We start from the raw sequence: 16981 nt of genomic DNA, 5'->3' as shown, positions 1-16981 counted from the left end.
TATCTTTTTGCTTGTCATGTATGTCCTTTTTTAGGTCGCCCATTTGGTCACTTACAGTGGTCATTATTCCTCAGAGATAGAGACTGGTATTTGGATGAACCTCTCCAGTCTGGATGCAATTTGAAGCGCTCAGCCATGAGTGGGAGTGATGGGTGCTGGAGCCAAGTTGGACGCAATCCACTCACGGTCCTGCAAATTTTGCCAAAAAACATCCAAAAAACACGCCCAGTTCTGGAAAAGCAGCAGAGGATGGATGAGACTAAGATCAACCTGCACCAGAATGATGGAAGAAGAAAGTCTGGTGAAGGTTTGAAGCGGCTCCTGATCCAGAGCAAGCACGTCCTCTGTAACACATGGCGGAGGCGCTGTACTGACTCTCAATGGCCCTGGTGCACTCGTGGTTATTGAGGATGTAGTCGGTGTGCTGGCCAGGCATGTTACGATAACAATGGCCCTCGGGCACTAGTAGTTATTGATGATGGGACTGAAGATAGATGAATTCTGAAGTGCAGAAGTCGAGAGTTTCTGCTCAGATTCAACCAAACGCAGTAATGATCGGACGACGCTTCACAGACAGATGGACTATGACCCAAAACATCCTGCAAAAGTGAAGTGGAATATTCTGCAATGGCCGAGTCCTCACCAAATCTCTGCCCCATCGAGCTGCATTTCACAAGATTAAGACAAACCTGAAGGAGAAAGAGCCACAAACAAAACACGACTGAAGACACCGCAGTAAAGGTGGCAAAGCCTCACACCGGAGGAGACCATTGATGGAGACCTCCAAGGCCAGAAGCCTCACACTTGAGGAGGCCAGCGATGGAGACATCCATGGCCAGAAGCCTCACACCAGAGGAGACCAGCAATGGACACGTCCATGGCCGGAAGCCTCACACCAGAGGAGACAAGTGATGGAGACGTCCAACGTTGAAAGCCTCACACCAGAAGAGACCAGATATGTAGACATCCATGGCTAGAAGCCTCAAACAGGAGGAGACTAGCGATGGAGACGTCCATGGCCAGAAGCCTCACACTGGAGGAGATCAGCGATGGAGATGTCCACAGCGAAAACATCACACCGGAGAAAACCAGCAATAGAGACTTCCATGGCCGAAAGCCTCACACCAGAAGAAACCAGCAATGTAGACATCCATGGCCGAAAGTCTCATACTGGAGAAGACCAGCGATGGAGACATCCATGGCTAGAAGCCTCACACCAGAGAAAACCATTGATGGAGACATCCATGGTCGAAAGCCTAACACTGGAGTTAACCAGCGATGTAGACATCCTTGGCCGAAAGCCTCATATCGGAGGAGACCAGCAATGGAGACTTCCATGGCCGGAAGCCTCACACTGGAGGAGATCAGCGATAGAGATGTCTATGGCAAAAACCTCACACTGGAGGAGATCAGCGATAGAGATGTCCATGGCTGAAAGCCTAATACCGGAGGAGACCAGCGATGGAGACGTCCATGGCCAAAAACCTCACACCAGTCATCCATGGCCTAAAGCCTAACACTGGAGGAAACCAGCGATGGAAACCTCCATGGCTGGAAGCGTCACACCAGAAGGAACCAGTGATGGAGACATCCATGGCAGGAAGCCTCGCACCGAAGGAGATAGTTGATAGAGACGTCCATGGATGAAAGCCTCACACTGGAGGAGAGCATCGACGGTGACGTCCATGGATGAAAGCCTCACACTGGAGGAGAGCATCGACGGTGACGTCCATGGATGAAAGCCTCACACTGGAGGAGACCATCAATGGTGATGTCCATGGCTGGAAGCCTCACACTGGAGAAGACCATTGATGGTGACGTCCATGGATGAAAGCCTCACTCTGGAGGAGACCATCGATGTTTACGTCCATGGCTGAAAAACTTTAGTCATTGCTGTTAACAATTCTCTTCAAAGGGTTAAAAATGAACATTTTATTTATGGGAAAGTTACTTTGTCCAATTACTTTCTGGCCTATGAAATGAGGAGGTTTTGCAGAAAAATGGCTGCAATTCCTAAAAATGGGGCCCCAAACCAGAAGTTCTAATTGCCCCTCACCCCCAAAAAGTAAATAAATAAGTTGTCTGGGTCGCAGCAGACGACATTTCACAACTTTTCAGCCCTTACAAAGTAATTTTCCTCCTATTGAGGCCCCCAGATTGACCTTACAGTACACCCATAAAGTATAGTATGGTGACCCCCAACAGAGTATGATCCCCAACTGTGATCCCCCACACAGCCCTTAATGCAGTATAATCGCCCCCATACAGCTCTCTGCACAGTATGATGGACCCCACATAGCCTTCCGCACAGTATGATGGACCCCACATAGCCTTCCACACAGTATGTTGCCCTCCACTAGCCTTCCACACAGTATAATGGCCCCACACAGCCCTCTACACAGTATGATGGCCCCCACCAACCCTCCACACAGCATGATGGCCCCCACCAGCCCTCCACACAGTATGATAACCCCACTAGCCCTCTGCACAGTATGATAGCCCCCACACAGTCCTCCACATAATATAATTACCCCCATTAGCCCTCCACACAGTATGATAACCCCACTAGCCCTCTGCACAGTATGATAGCCCCCACACAGTCCTCCATACAGTATGATGGACCACCCTCAGCCCATCACAAAGTATGATTACCTCCACTAGCATTCCACACAGTATGATGACCCCCACTAGCCCTCCGCACAGTATGATTACCCCCACTAGCCCTCCACACAGTATGATTACCCCCTCTAGCCCTCTGCACAGTATGATTACCCCCACTAGCCCTCCACACAGTATGATTACCCCCTCTAGCCCTCCACACAGTATGATTACCCCCACTAGCCCTCCACACAGTATGATTACCCCCACTATCCCTCCACATAGTATGATTACCCCCACTATCCCTCCACACAGTATGATTACCCCCACTAGCCCTCCACACAGTATGATTACCCCCACTAGCCCTCCATACAGTATGATTACCCCCACTAGCCCTCCATACAGTATGATTACCCCCACTAGCCCTCCACACATTATGATTACCCCCACTAGCCCTCCACATAGTATGATTACCCCCACTAGCCCTCCACACAGTATGATTACCCCCACTAGCCCTCCACACAGTATGATTACCCCCACTAGCCCTCCATACAGTATGATGACCCCCACTAGCCCTCCACACAGTATGATTACCCCCACTAGCCCTCCACACATTATGATTACCCCCACTAGCCCTCCACATAGTATGATTACCCCCACTAGCCCTCCACACAGTATGATTACCCCCACTAGCCCTCCACACAGTATGATTACCCCCACTAGCCCTCCATACAGTATGATTACCCCCACTAGCCCTCCACACAGTATGATTACCCCCACTAGCCCTCCACATAGTATGATTACCCCCACTAGCCCTCCACACAGTATGATTACCCCCACTAGCCCTCCATACAGTATGATTACCCCCACTAGCCCTCCACATAGTATGATTACCCCCACTAGCCCTCCACACAGTATGATTACCCCCACTAGCCCTCCATACAGTATGATTACCCCCACTAGCCCTCCACACAGTATGATTACCCCCACTAGCCCTCCACACAGTATGATTACCCCCACTAGCCCTCTACATAGTATGATTACCCCCACTAGCCCTCCACACATTATGATTACCCCCACTAGCCCTCCACACAGTATGATTACCCCCACTAGCCCTCCACACAGTATGATAACCCCACTAGCCCTCTGCACAGTATGATAGCCCCCACACATTATGATTACCCCCACTAGGGGTAATCCTAGGGTCAGTTATCCGGCTCAGGGCGGAACCTATCTAGGGTGGTGAGGAACCCCAGGGACCTGCAGTAGGTTTGGTCAGGGGTCACCATCTCCCCCTTCCCTAGACGCAGGGGTCCCCTTCCCTTTCACCATTCGCTTGGTACTTCCCCGTAGCTAGGGTGATACAGGAGTCCTGACTATATATCGGGGGGCACAACCTCTTCTCATAGAGGCTCTATTTAAACTAAGGGATGAGACATTTCCAGCACTGACAGTATTTGCTATTTAGACCGCACTTTTGGGAGGCAGCGTGGGGTCACCTCTGCACCTCATCTCCTCCAGTATGGAGCGGTCACCAGGAGCCGCCTCATCTGCAACAATATGTGAACTCCGGAGTTCATCTGTCACCGGCCGATGGTTGGGTGACGATCACAATCCACACGTTGTGCACCGCGGGCGCCGGCTGATATTCTGCATCAGTTATGTATCGTCTATCATTAGAGGACCCGACATGGTGAGTGATGGGCCCGACATGGAGAGTGATGATCCCGACATGGTGAGTGATGGGCCTGACATGGTGAGTGATGGGCCTGACACGGTGAGTGATGGGCCTGACATGGTGAGTGATGGGCCTGACACGGTGAGTGATGGGCCTGACATGGTGAGTGATGGGCCCGACATGGAGAGTGATGATCCCGACATGGTGAGTGATGGGCCTGACATGGTGAGTGATGGGCCTGACATGGTGAGTGATGGGCCCGACATGGAGAGTGATGATCCCGACATGCTGAGTGATGGGCCTGACATGGTGCGTGATGGGCCTGACATGGTGAGTGATGGGTCCGACGCGGTGAGTGATGGGCCTGACATGGTGAGTGATGGGCCCGACATGGTGAGTGATCCTGACATGGTGAGTGATGAGCCTGACACGGTGAGTGATGGGTCCGACGCGGTGAGTGATGGGCCTGACACGGTGAGTGATGGACCTGACACAGTGAGTGATGGGGCCTGACACGGTGAGTGATGGGGCCTGACACGGTGAGTGATGGGCCTGACACGGTGAGTGATGGGCCTGACACGGTGAGTGATGGGTGCGACACGGTGAGTGATTGGCCTGACACGGTGAGTGATGGGCCTGACACGGTGAGTGATGGGCCTGACACGGTGAGTGATGATCCTGACATGGTGAGTGATGGGCCTGACATGGTGAGTGATGGGCCTGACATGGTGAGTGATGGGCCTGACATGGTGAGTGATGGGCCTGACAAGGTGAGTGATGGGCCTGACACGGTGAGTGATGGGCCTGACATGGTGAGTGATGGGCCTGACATGGTGAGTGATGGGCCTGACATGGTGAGTGATGGGCCTGACGTGGTGAGTGATGGGCCCGACATGGTGAGTGATCCTGACATGGTGAGTGATGGGCCTGACATGGTGAGTGATGGGCCTGACATGGTGAGTGATGGGTCCGACGCGGTGAGTGATGGGCCTGACACGGTGAGTGATGGACCTGACACGGTGAGTGATGGGCCTGACACGGTGAGTGATGGGCCTGACACGGTGAGTGATGGGTGCGACACGGTGAGTGATTGGCCTGACACGGTGAGTGATGGGCCTGACACGGTGAGTGATGATCCTGACACGGTGAGTGATGGGCCTGACACGGTGAGTGATGATCCTGACATGGTGAGTGATGATCCTGACATGGTGAGTGATGGGCCTGACATGGTGAGTGATGGGCCTGACATGGTGAGTGATGGGCCTGACAAGGTGAGTGATGGGCCTGACATGGTGAGTGATGATCCTGACACGGTGAGTGATGGGCCTAACACGGTGAGTGATGATCCTGACATGGTGAGTGATGATCCTGACATGGTGAGTGATGGGCCTGACATGGTGAGTGATGGGCCTGACATGGTGAGTGATGGGCCTGACACGGTGAGTGATGGGCCTGACATGGTGAGTGATGGGCCTGACATGGTGAGTGATGGGCCTGACGTGGTGAGTGATGGGCCTGACATGGTGAGTGATGGGCCTGACATGGTGAGTGATGGGCCTGACGTGGTGAGTGATGGGCCTGACGTGGTGAGTGATGGGCCTGACGTGGTGAGTGATGGGCCTGACATGGTGAGTGATGGGCCTGACGGGGTGAGTGATGGGCCTGACACGGTGAGTGATGGGCCTGACATGGTGAGTGATGGGCCTGACATGGTGAGTGATGGGCCTGACATGGTGAGTGATGGGCCTGACACGGTGAGTGATGGGCCTGACATGGTGAGTGATGGGCCTGACATGGTGAGTGATGGGCCTGACACGGTGAGTGATGGGCCTGACATGGTGAGTGATGGGCCTGACATGGTGAGTGATGGGCCTGACGTGGTGAGTGATGGGCCTGACGTGGTGAGTGATGGGCCTGACATGGTGAGTGATGGGCCTGACATGGTGAGTGATGGGCCTGACGTGGTGAGTGATGGGCCTGACATGGTGAGTGATGGGCCCGACATGGAGAGTGATGGGCCTGACATGGTGAGTGATGGGCCTGACATGGTGAGTGATGGGCCTGACATGGTGAGTGATGGGCCTGACGTGGTGAGTGATGGGCCTGACGTGGTGAGTGATGGGCCTGACGTGGTGAGTGATGGGCCTGACGTGGTGAGTGATGGGCCTGACGTGGTGAGTGATGGGCCTGACATGGTGAGTGATGGGCCTGACGGGGTGAGTGATGGGCCTGACACGGTGAGTGATGGGCCTGACATGGTGAGTGATGGGCCTGACATGGTGAGTGATGGGCCTGACATGGTGAGTGATGGGCCTGACACGGTGAGTGATGGGCCTGACATGGTGAGTGATGGGCCTGACATGGTGAGTGATGGGCCTGACACGGTGAGTGATGGGCCTGACATGGTGAGTGATGGGCCTGACATGGTGAGTGATGGGCCTGACGTGGTGAGTGATGGGCCTGACGTGGTGAGTGATGGGCCTGACATGGTGAGTGATGGGCCTGACATGGTGAGTGATGGGCCTGACGTGGTGAGTGATGGGCCTGACATGGTGAGTGATGGGCCCGACATGGAGAGTGATGGGCCTGACATGGTGAGTGATGGGCCTGACATGGTGAGTGATGGGCCTGACGTGGTGAGTGATGGGCCTGACATGGTGAGTGATGGGCCTGACGTGGTGAGTGATGGGCCTGACATGGTGAGTGATGGGCCTGACATGGTGAGTGATGGGCCTGACGTGGTGAGTGATGGGCCTGACATGGTGAGTGATGGGCCCGACATGGAGAGTGATGGGCCTGACATGGTGAGTGATGGGCCTGACATGGTGAGTGATGGGCCTGACGTGGTGAGTGATGGGCCTGACATGGTGAGTGATGGGCCTGACGTGGTGAGTGATGGGCCTGACATGGTGAGTGATGGACCATGCCACCGGGCGTCGGTGCAGCAGCTGGTCCTGTGCCCGCTCATTCCTGGCAGCCGTGCAGCAACAATCGATAAAGCCATCAATATCTCGTCATCTGCTTAATGCAGCACAATCCTGCGCTCGCTAATTACTCATTTCAGAATTGCTGAATAAAGCATTAGAGACGGCTGATTAACCCCGAGCTGACTGCACGCACCGCCCCCGCTACAGATATCATATACATATACATCATGTGCATGGGGAGGACACGCTATATACAGCACATGCAGGGTATACAGTATAATACAGAGTGCGGGGCCCAATCACCGAGCGGATCACACATCTATCACACATCTATCACACATCTATCACACATCTATCACACATCTATCACACATCTATCACACATCTATCACACATCTATCACACATCTATCACACATCTATCACACATCTATCACACATCTATCACACACATCTATCACACACATCTATCACACATCTATCACACATCTATCACACACATCTATCACACATCTATCACACATCTATCACACATCTATCACACATCTATCACACATCTATCACACATCTATCACACATCTATCACACATCTATCACACATCTATCACACATCTATCACACACATCTATCACACATCTATCACACATCTATCACACATCTATCACACACATCTATCACACATCTATCACACATCTATCACACATCTATCACACACATCTATCACACATCTATCACACATCTATCACACATCTATCACACATCTATCACACATCTATCACACATCTATCACACATCTATCACACATCTATCACACACATCTATCACACATCTATCACACATCTATCACACATCTATCACACATCTATCACACACATCTATCACACATCTATCACACATCTATCACACATCTATCACACATCTATCACACATCTATTACACATCTATCACACATCTATCACACATCTATCACACACATCTATCACACATCTATCACACATCTATCACACATCTATCACACATCTATCACACATCTATCACACATCTATCACACATCTATCACACACATCTATCACACATCTATCACACATCTATCACACATCTATCACACATCTATCACACATCTATCACACATCTATCACACACATCTATCACACATCTATCACACACATCTATCACACATCTATCACACATCTATCACACATCTATCACACATCTATCACACATCTATTACACATCTATCACACATCTATCACACATCTATCACACATCTATCACACACATCTATCACACATCTATCACACATCTATCACACATCTATCACACATCTATCACACATCTATCACACACCTATCACACATCTATCACACATCTATCACACATCTATCACACACCTATCACACATCTATCACACATCTATCACACATCTATCACACATCTATCACACATCTATCACACATCTATTACACATCTATCACACATCTATCACACATCTATCACACACATCTATCACACACATCTATCACACATCTATCACACATCTATCACACATCTATTACACATCTATCACACATCTATCACACATCTATCACACACATCTATCACACATCTATCACACACATCTATCACACATCTATCACACATCTATCACACATCTATCACACACATCTATCACACATCTATCACACATCTATCACACACATCTATCACACATCTATTACACATCTATCACACATCTATCACACATCTATCACACATCTATCACACATCTATCACACACATCTATCACACATCTATCACACATCTATCACACATCTATCACACACATCTATCACACATCTATCACACATCTATCACACATCTATCACACATCTATCACACATCTATCACACATCTATCACACATCTATCACACACATCTATCACACATCTATCACACATCTATCACACACATCTATCACACATCTATCACACATCTATCACACATCTATCACACATCTATCACACATCTATCACACACATCTATCACACATCTATCACACATCTATCACACATCTATCACACATCTATCACACATCTATCACACACATCTATCACACATCTATCACACATCTATCACACACATCTATCACACATCTATTACACATCTATCACACATCTATCACACACATCTATCACACATCTATTACACATCTATCACACACATCTATCACACATCTATCACACATCTATCACACATCTATCACACATCTATCACACATCTATCACACATCTATCACACATCTATTACACATCTATCACACATCTATCACACATCTATTACACATCTATCACACATCTATCACACATCTATCACACATCTATCACACATCTATCACACATCTATCACACACATCTATCACACACATCTATCACACATCTATCACACATCTATCACACATCTATCACACACATCTATCACACACATCTATCACACATCTATCACACATCTATCACACATCTATCACACATCTATCACACACATCTATCACACATCTATCACACATCTATCACACATCTATCACACACATCTATCACACATCTATGACACATCTATCACACACATCTATCACACATCTATCACACATCTATCACACATCTATCACACACATCTATCACACATCTATCACACATCTATCACACACATCTATCACACATCTATTACACATCTATCACACATCTATCACACACATCTATCACACATCTATCACACATCTATCACACATCTATCACACATCTATCACACATCTATCACACACATCTATCACACATCTATCACACATCTATCACACATCTATCACACACATCTATCACACATCTATCACACATCTATCACACACATCTATCACACATCTATCACACATCTATCACACACATCTATCACACACATCTATCACACATCTATCACACATCTATCACACATCTATTACACATCTATCACACATCTATCACACACATCTATTACACATCTATCACACATCTATCACACATCTATCACACACATCTATCACACATCTATCACACATCTATCACACACATCTATCACACATCTATCACACATCTATCACACACATCTATCACACACATCTATCACACATCTATCACACATCTATCACACACATCTATCACACATCTATCACACATCTATCACACACATCTATCACACACATCTATCACACATCTATCACACATCTATCACACACATCTATCACACATCTATCACACATCTATCACACACATCTATCACACACATCTATTACACATCTATCACACATCTATCACACATCTATCACACACATCTATCACACATCTATCACACATCTATCACACACATCTATCACACATCTATCACACATCTATCACACATCTATCACACATCTATCACACATCTATCACACACATCTATCACACATCTATCACACATCTATCACACATCTATCACACACATCTATCACACATCTATCACACACATCTATCACACATCTATCACACATCTATCACACATCTATCACACATGAAGAAAGAAAAACCCAACAAACAGAATTCTACAGGAACAGAACCGCTCATACATTATATACCTGACCCATTCTGCAGAAACCACCCGAAAGATTACTGCGTATAGTCATGTAGTGGCGGCTGCAGACAGAATCATATATATATCTATATACAGGGAGCTCCACCTAGTGGTGGCTGCAGACAGGATCTTATCATGTATCTCTGTATACAGGGAGCTCCCCCTAGTGGTGGCTGCAGACAGGATCTTATCATGTATCTCTGTATACAGGGAGCTCCCCCTAGTGGTGGCTGCAGACAGGATCTTATCATGTATCTCTGTATACAGGGAGCTCCCCCTAGTGGTGGCTGCAGACAGGATCTTATCATGTATCTCTGTATACAGGGAGCTCCCCCTAGTGGTGGCTGCAGACAGGATCTTATCATGTATCTCTGTATACAGGGAGCTCCCCCTAGTGGTGGCTGCAGACAGGATCTTATCATGAATCTCTATATACAGGGAGCTCCCCCTAGTGATGGCTGCAGACAGGATCTTATCATGTATCTCTGTATACAGGGAGCTCCCCCTAGTGGTGGCTGCAGACAGGATCTTATCATGAATCTCTATATACAGGGAGCTCCCCCTAGTGATGGCTGCAGACAGGATCTTATCATGTATCTCTGTATACAGGGAGCTCCCCCTAGTGGTGGCTGCAGACAGGATCTTATCATGTATCTCTGTATACAGGGAGCTCCCCCTAGTGGTGGCTGCAGACAGGATCTTATCATGTATCACTGTATACAGGGAGCTCCCCCTAGTGGTGGCTGCAGACAGGATCTTATCATGTATCTCTGTATACAGGGAGCGCCCCCTAGTGGTGGCTGCAGACAGGATCTTATCATGTATCTCTGTATACAGGGAGCTCCCCTAGTGGTGGCTGCAGACAGGATCTTATATATCTCTGTATACAGGGAGCTCCCCCTAGTGGTGACTGCAGACAGGATCTTATCATGTATCACTGTATACAGGGAGCTCCCCCTAGTGGTGGCTGCAGACAGGATCTTATCATGTATTTCTATATACAGGGAGCTCCCCCTAGTGGTGGCTGCAGACAGGAGCTTATCATGTATCTCTGTATACAGGGAGCTACCCCTAGTGGTGGCTGCAGACAGGATCTTATCATGAATCTCTATATACAGGGAGCTCCCCCTAGTGGTAGCTGCAGACAGGATCTTATCATGTATCTCTGTATACAGGGAGCTCCCCCTAGTGATGGCTGCAGACAGGATCTTATCATGTATCTCTGTATACAGGGAGCTCCCCCTAGTGGTGGCTGCAGACAGGATCTTATCATGTATCTCTGTATACAGGGAGCTCCCCCTAGTGGTGGCTGCAGACAGGATCTTATCATGTATCTCTGTATACAGGGAGCTCCCCCTAGTGGTGGCTGCAGACAGGATCTTATCATGAATCTCTATATACAGGGAGCTCCCCCTAGTGATGGCTGCAGACAGGATCTTATCATGTATCTCTGTATACAGGGAGCTCCCCCTAGTGGTGGCTGCAGACAGGATCTTATCATGAATCTCTATATACAGGGAGCTCCCCCTAGTGATGGCTGCAGACAGGATCTTATCATGTATCTCTGTATACAGGGAGCTCCCCCTAGTGGTGGCTGCAGACAGGATCTTATCATGTATCTCTGTATACAGGGAGCTCCCCCTAGTGGTGGCTGCAGACAGGATCTTATCATGTATCACTGTATACAGGGAGCTCCCCCTAGTGGTGGCTGCAGACAGGATCTTATCATGTATCTCTGTATACAGGGAGCTCCCCCTAGTGGTGGCTGCAGACAGGATCTTATCATGTATCTCTGTATACAGGGAGCTCCCCTAGTGGTGGCTGCAGACAGGATCTTATATATCTCTGTATACAGGGAGCTCCCCCTAGTGGTGACTGCAGACAGGATCTTATCATGTATCACTGTATACAGGGAGCTCCCCCTAGTGGTGACTGCAGACAGGATCTTATCATGTATCACTGTATACAGGGAGCTCCCCCTAGTGGTGGCTGCAGACAGGATCTTATCATGTATCTCTGTATACAGGGAGCTCCCCCTAGTGGTGACTGCAGACAGAATCTTATCATGTATCTCTGTATACAGGGAGCTCCTTCTAGTGGTGGCTGCAGACAGAATCTTATCATGTATCTCTGTATACAGGGAGCTCCCCCTAGTGGTGACTGCAGACAGGATCTTATCATGTATCTCTGTATACAGGGAGCTCCCCCTAGTGGTGTCTGCACACAGGATCTTATCATGTATCTCTGTATACAGGGAGCTCCCCCTAGTGGTGACTGCAGACAGGATCTTATCATGTATCTCTGTATACAGGGAGCTCCCCCTAGTGGTGTCTGCACACAGGATCTTATCATGTATCTCTGTATACAGGGAGCTCCCCCTAGTGGTGACTGCAGACAGAATCTTATCATGTATCTCTGTATACAGGGAGCTCCCCCTAGTGGTGACTGCAGACAGGATCTTATTATGTATCTCTGTATACAGGGAGCTCCCCCTAGTGGTGGGTGTGATGCTAGCAGATCCTGTTAACAGACCTCGTGCTCCATGTTTCCTCCTTACAGTGCATTAGTTGATGATGATGATGATGATGATGATGATGATGAGGATGAGGATGATGATATTATTGTTACATAGTGATCAGTATGCTGGGCTGTGATTCCGGACATGGCTTGTAGCAGGATGCAGTGATTGATGCTCCGTTGCTCCTTTATCTTGTGTCCCAGGGAGGTAAATAAATATCTGTCACCTCTGGTGTTTCATCTGCAGAAGATTTCATTGTGAACACATTAGGACAAAGCAAGGGCAAGAGGAGCCTCAAAGGCAAAAACATAGGATTAGAACAAATGGCAGGACACCGGTGCGGGCTCTTATAGATTGTCAGCTCCTTCGCTCAGCTCTCGGGCAGATTAGAGAACAGAGTCAACGGGAAAATAGAAAACAGTTATCCTTTCTGCTTGTGCTCCATTAGGTGGCGCTGTGTGTGCGCACTGTAATGTTACCGTCACTGACCGTATAATATAATATACGGTATATACCTATATCAATACAACGTTCTGTCTGTGTGGCCCCTGCACAGTATCACTGTCCTGTACGCATTTCTCAGTATCATTCTGTGCATGTACACATAAAGTGTATATAAAGTCTACACACCCCTGTTAAAAAGCCAAGTTTTTGTAATGTAAAATATTCTTACCAAGAAGAAACATTTCACAACTTTTTAAACTTTTAATGTTGACCACTCCTCCTGTCCTGTCACAGCGTCTGTGATTGGTTGCAGTCAGACCGCGCCCCCACTCTGTGTGACATCATCTGTGATTGGTTGGAATCACACGCGCTGTCTGCGTCCCTATATTGGTGTAAAAATAAATAAATTGGCGGAGGATCCTTTGTAATACCCAGTGCAGACAAAGCATACAGCTAAAAAGTCGCACCAAATCCGCACCGTGTTTTGATGCGGTTTTTTTTCAGAAGATTCAGATTTGGTGCAGGAATTTGGTATATAAATTTCTGCATCATATCTGCATCTCTTGGGGAAAAAACGCGGTTTTCTGCCAGGAGATGCAGATCTGATTGAGTTCACCTTAGGTGAGGTCACTGAGTTCAATGAGGTCACCTGAGGTCAGATTACCTGCAGTCACATGTGAGGTACCGTGGGAACATCCAGCTGTGACTGCAAATAAACTGAGTGACGTCATCGCTCACAGCTGAAGCTCAGTCAGTGTCTGCCTGAAGCCACAGCAAGCGGTCATGTTCTGTGCCCATGTGCTGTGACTTGAGTATGAAGAAAGACCAGGATCATTGTGGGACCTTGTGTGGATTACATCGGGTGTTTTAGGGGTTATTAAATTGGTGAAAGAGGGTGGATTTTTTGTATTTTATTTCAAATACATTTTTTGTGTTTGTGTTTTACTTTCCCTTACAGATTAGTAATGAGGGGGTCTCATAGATGCCTCCCATTATTACCAATATAGGGCTTAGTGGCAGCTATGAGCTGTCGTTAAGCCCTCATATTACCCTGATTGCCACCGCACCAGATAGATCGGGAAGAGCTGGATAAAGTGCCAGATTGTCGGATCTAATGAATGTGACAATCCTGGGCGGCTGCAGGCTGCTACTTTTAGGCTGCGGGGACCCAATAACTATGGGTCTCTCCACCCTGAGAATACCAGCCCCCAGCTGTCAGCTTTATCATGGCTGGGTAACAAAATTGGGGGTACCGCACGCCAGTTTTTAAAATGATTTATCTTATTTTGGTGCACAGCCAAGATAGGAGGGGTTTTGTGTATGTGGGAGATGAGGTGTGAGGTGAATTAATCATGGGTAAGCCAATTATGAATATATAATTACAATTTAACCCAACGTCTGCCTCGATTTCTTTGTGGGTGTCTGAATGGCAGTCGTACCATATTTGCCTATGTTGATGGTATGACCCTCGATTATTTGGGCTCCCTATTACTTTCCTATAGAGTTTTCCTGACCCCTGTTTCTCGCATTCCTGTGGGTGTCATCCCTGAATAACATCTAAATAGCACTTTTTAGTATTTTTTCCACAATTGGGGTTAATTATTTGCTGTTTTTAACTTTGTGATTAATAAAAATTTTTTGTATATTGCCTTTAAAGCTCCTGTCTTTCATGGTTATAACAGCCAAGATAAGCGCACGGCCGGGGGCTGCAGCCTGTAGCCATGGCTTTATCTATGGGGGGACACCACGCCAATTTATTGATATATTTTTACACCAATATATTGATGCAGACAGTGTGTGGGGATTCCAACCAATCAGAGACGCTGTCACACAGGCTGAGGGCGTGTCTGACTACAACCAATCACAGATTTCGGAACCGCGGGTGGGCGGGGGAAGCAGTGAATATGTATGAGGGTTAATGAGCGGCCGGGATTCGTAACGCTCTTGCTTTATTCCTTATTTTATTTTTCCTTTATTTTGCTCATTAGCCGGGGGCCGAATCCAGTTGCATGGAGATCCCTCAGAAATGTTGGGGGTCCGGTCATGGACACTAGTTACCCAGTACGGACTCTTTACACTCCGGGGTCGCCCCTCACTGTACAGCGCCACTTACTGTGCTTTTATCTTGTGTATTTATTTTTTGCTGTCATTTCTTGTATCCATTCTTATTGATGAAGTGTCCTGCGGCAGCCCCCCCCCCATTCTGCTTCTTCAGACCCCTCCGCTCTGATTTTTGGGGCTCTTCTTCAGTCCGGGCTCATTGACTGTCCTGTTACGTTGTTGCGCTTACGGTTTTTCATTAACTCTTCCACCGCTGAGTTACACTTTTTAAACAAGTTTCTGAGAACCGATATATTGTAAAAGGAACAAAGGAGGAAAACAATGAGTGGTGTCACGGCCTCCGCCGCCGCCGCGCGCACCTATAATTATCAGTGCACTTTCCGCAATAATCCTCCCATCCTACAGGTGCTGCCATGGAATTGTTGTGTTTCCATAGCAACCATCATCCGTTATGTCCCCGCTTTGCAGCCCCTATAGTTTAGAGCAATGGACTGACCGTCACAAGCGCAACTTTGGAGCGGTCGTCCTTCATGGAATTAACCCCTTCCGTAAAGTGATGGAGAGATCATAGCATTCCTACACTAGAGAATCTGGGGGGGATTGATAATGAGGGGGGGGATTGATAATGAGGGGGGAGGGGATTGATAATGAGGGGGGATTGATAATGAGAGGGGGGATTGATAATGAGGGGGGGATTGATATGAGGGGGTAGGGATTGATAATGAGGGGGGAGAGGATTGATAATGACGGGGGGAGGGGATTGATAATGGGGGGGGATTGATAATGAAGGTGGGGAGGGGATTGATAATGAGGGGGGATTGATAATGAGGGGGGAGGGGATTGATAATGAGGGGGGATTGATAAAGAGGGGGGGATTGATAATGAGGGGGGGATTGATAATGAGGGGGGAGAGGATTGATAATGAGGGGGGATTGATAATGAAGGTGGGGAGGGGATTGATAATGAGGGGGGGATTGATAATGAGGGGGGAGGGGATTGATAATGAGGGGGGATTGATAAAGAGGGGGGGATTGATAATAAGGGGGGGAGGGGATTGATAATGAGGGGGGAGAGGATTGATAATGAGGGGGCATTGATAATGAGGGGGAAGGGGATTGTTAATGTGGGGGGGTTGATAATTAGGGGG

This window comes from Anomaloglossus baeobatrachus, chromosome 2, assembly GCF_048569485.1.
Source record: "Anomaloglossus baeobatrachus isolate aAnoBae1 chromosome 2, aAnoBae1.hap1, whole genome shotgun sequence".
NCBI classification, from domain to species: Eukaryota; Metazoa; Chordata; class Amphibia; order Anura; family Aromobatidae; genus Anomaloglossus; species Anomaloglossus baeobatrachus.
Note: the sequence above shows the minus strand (reverse complement) of the source record.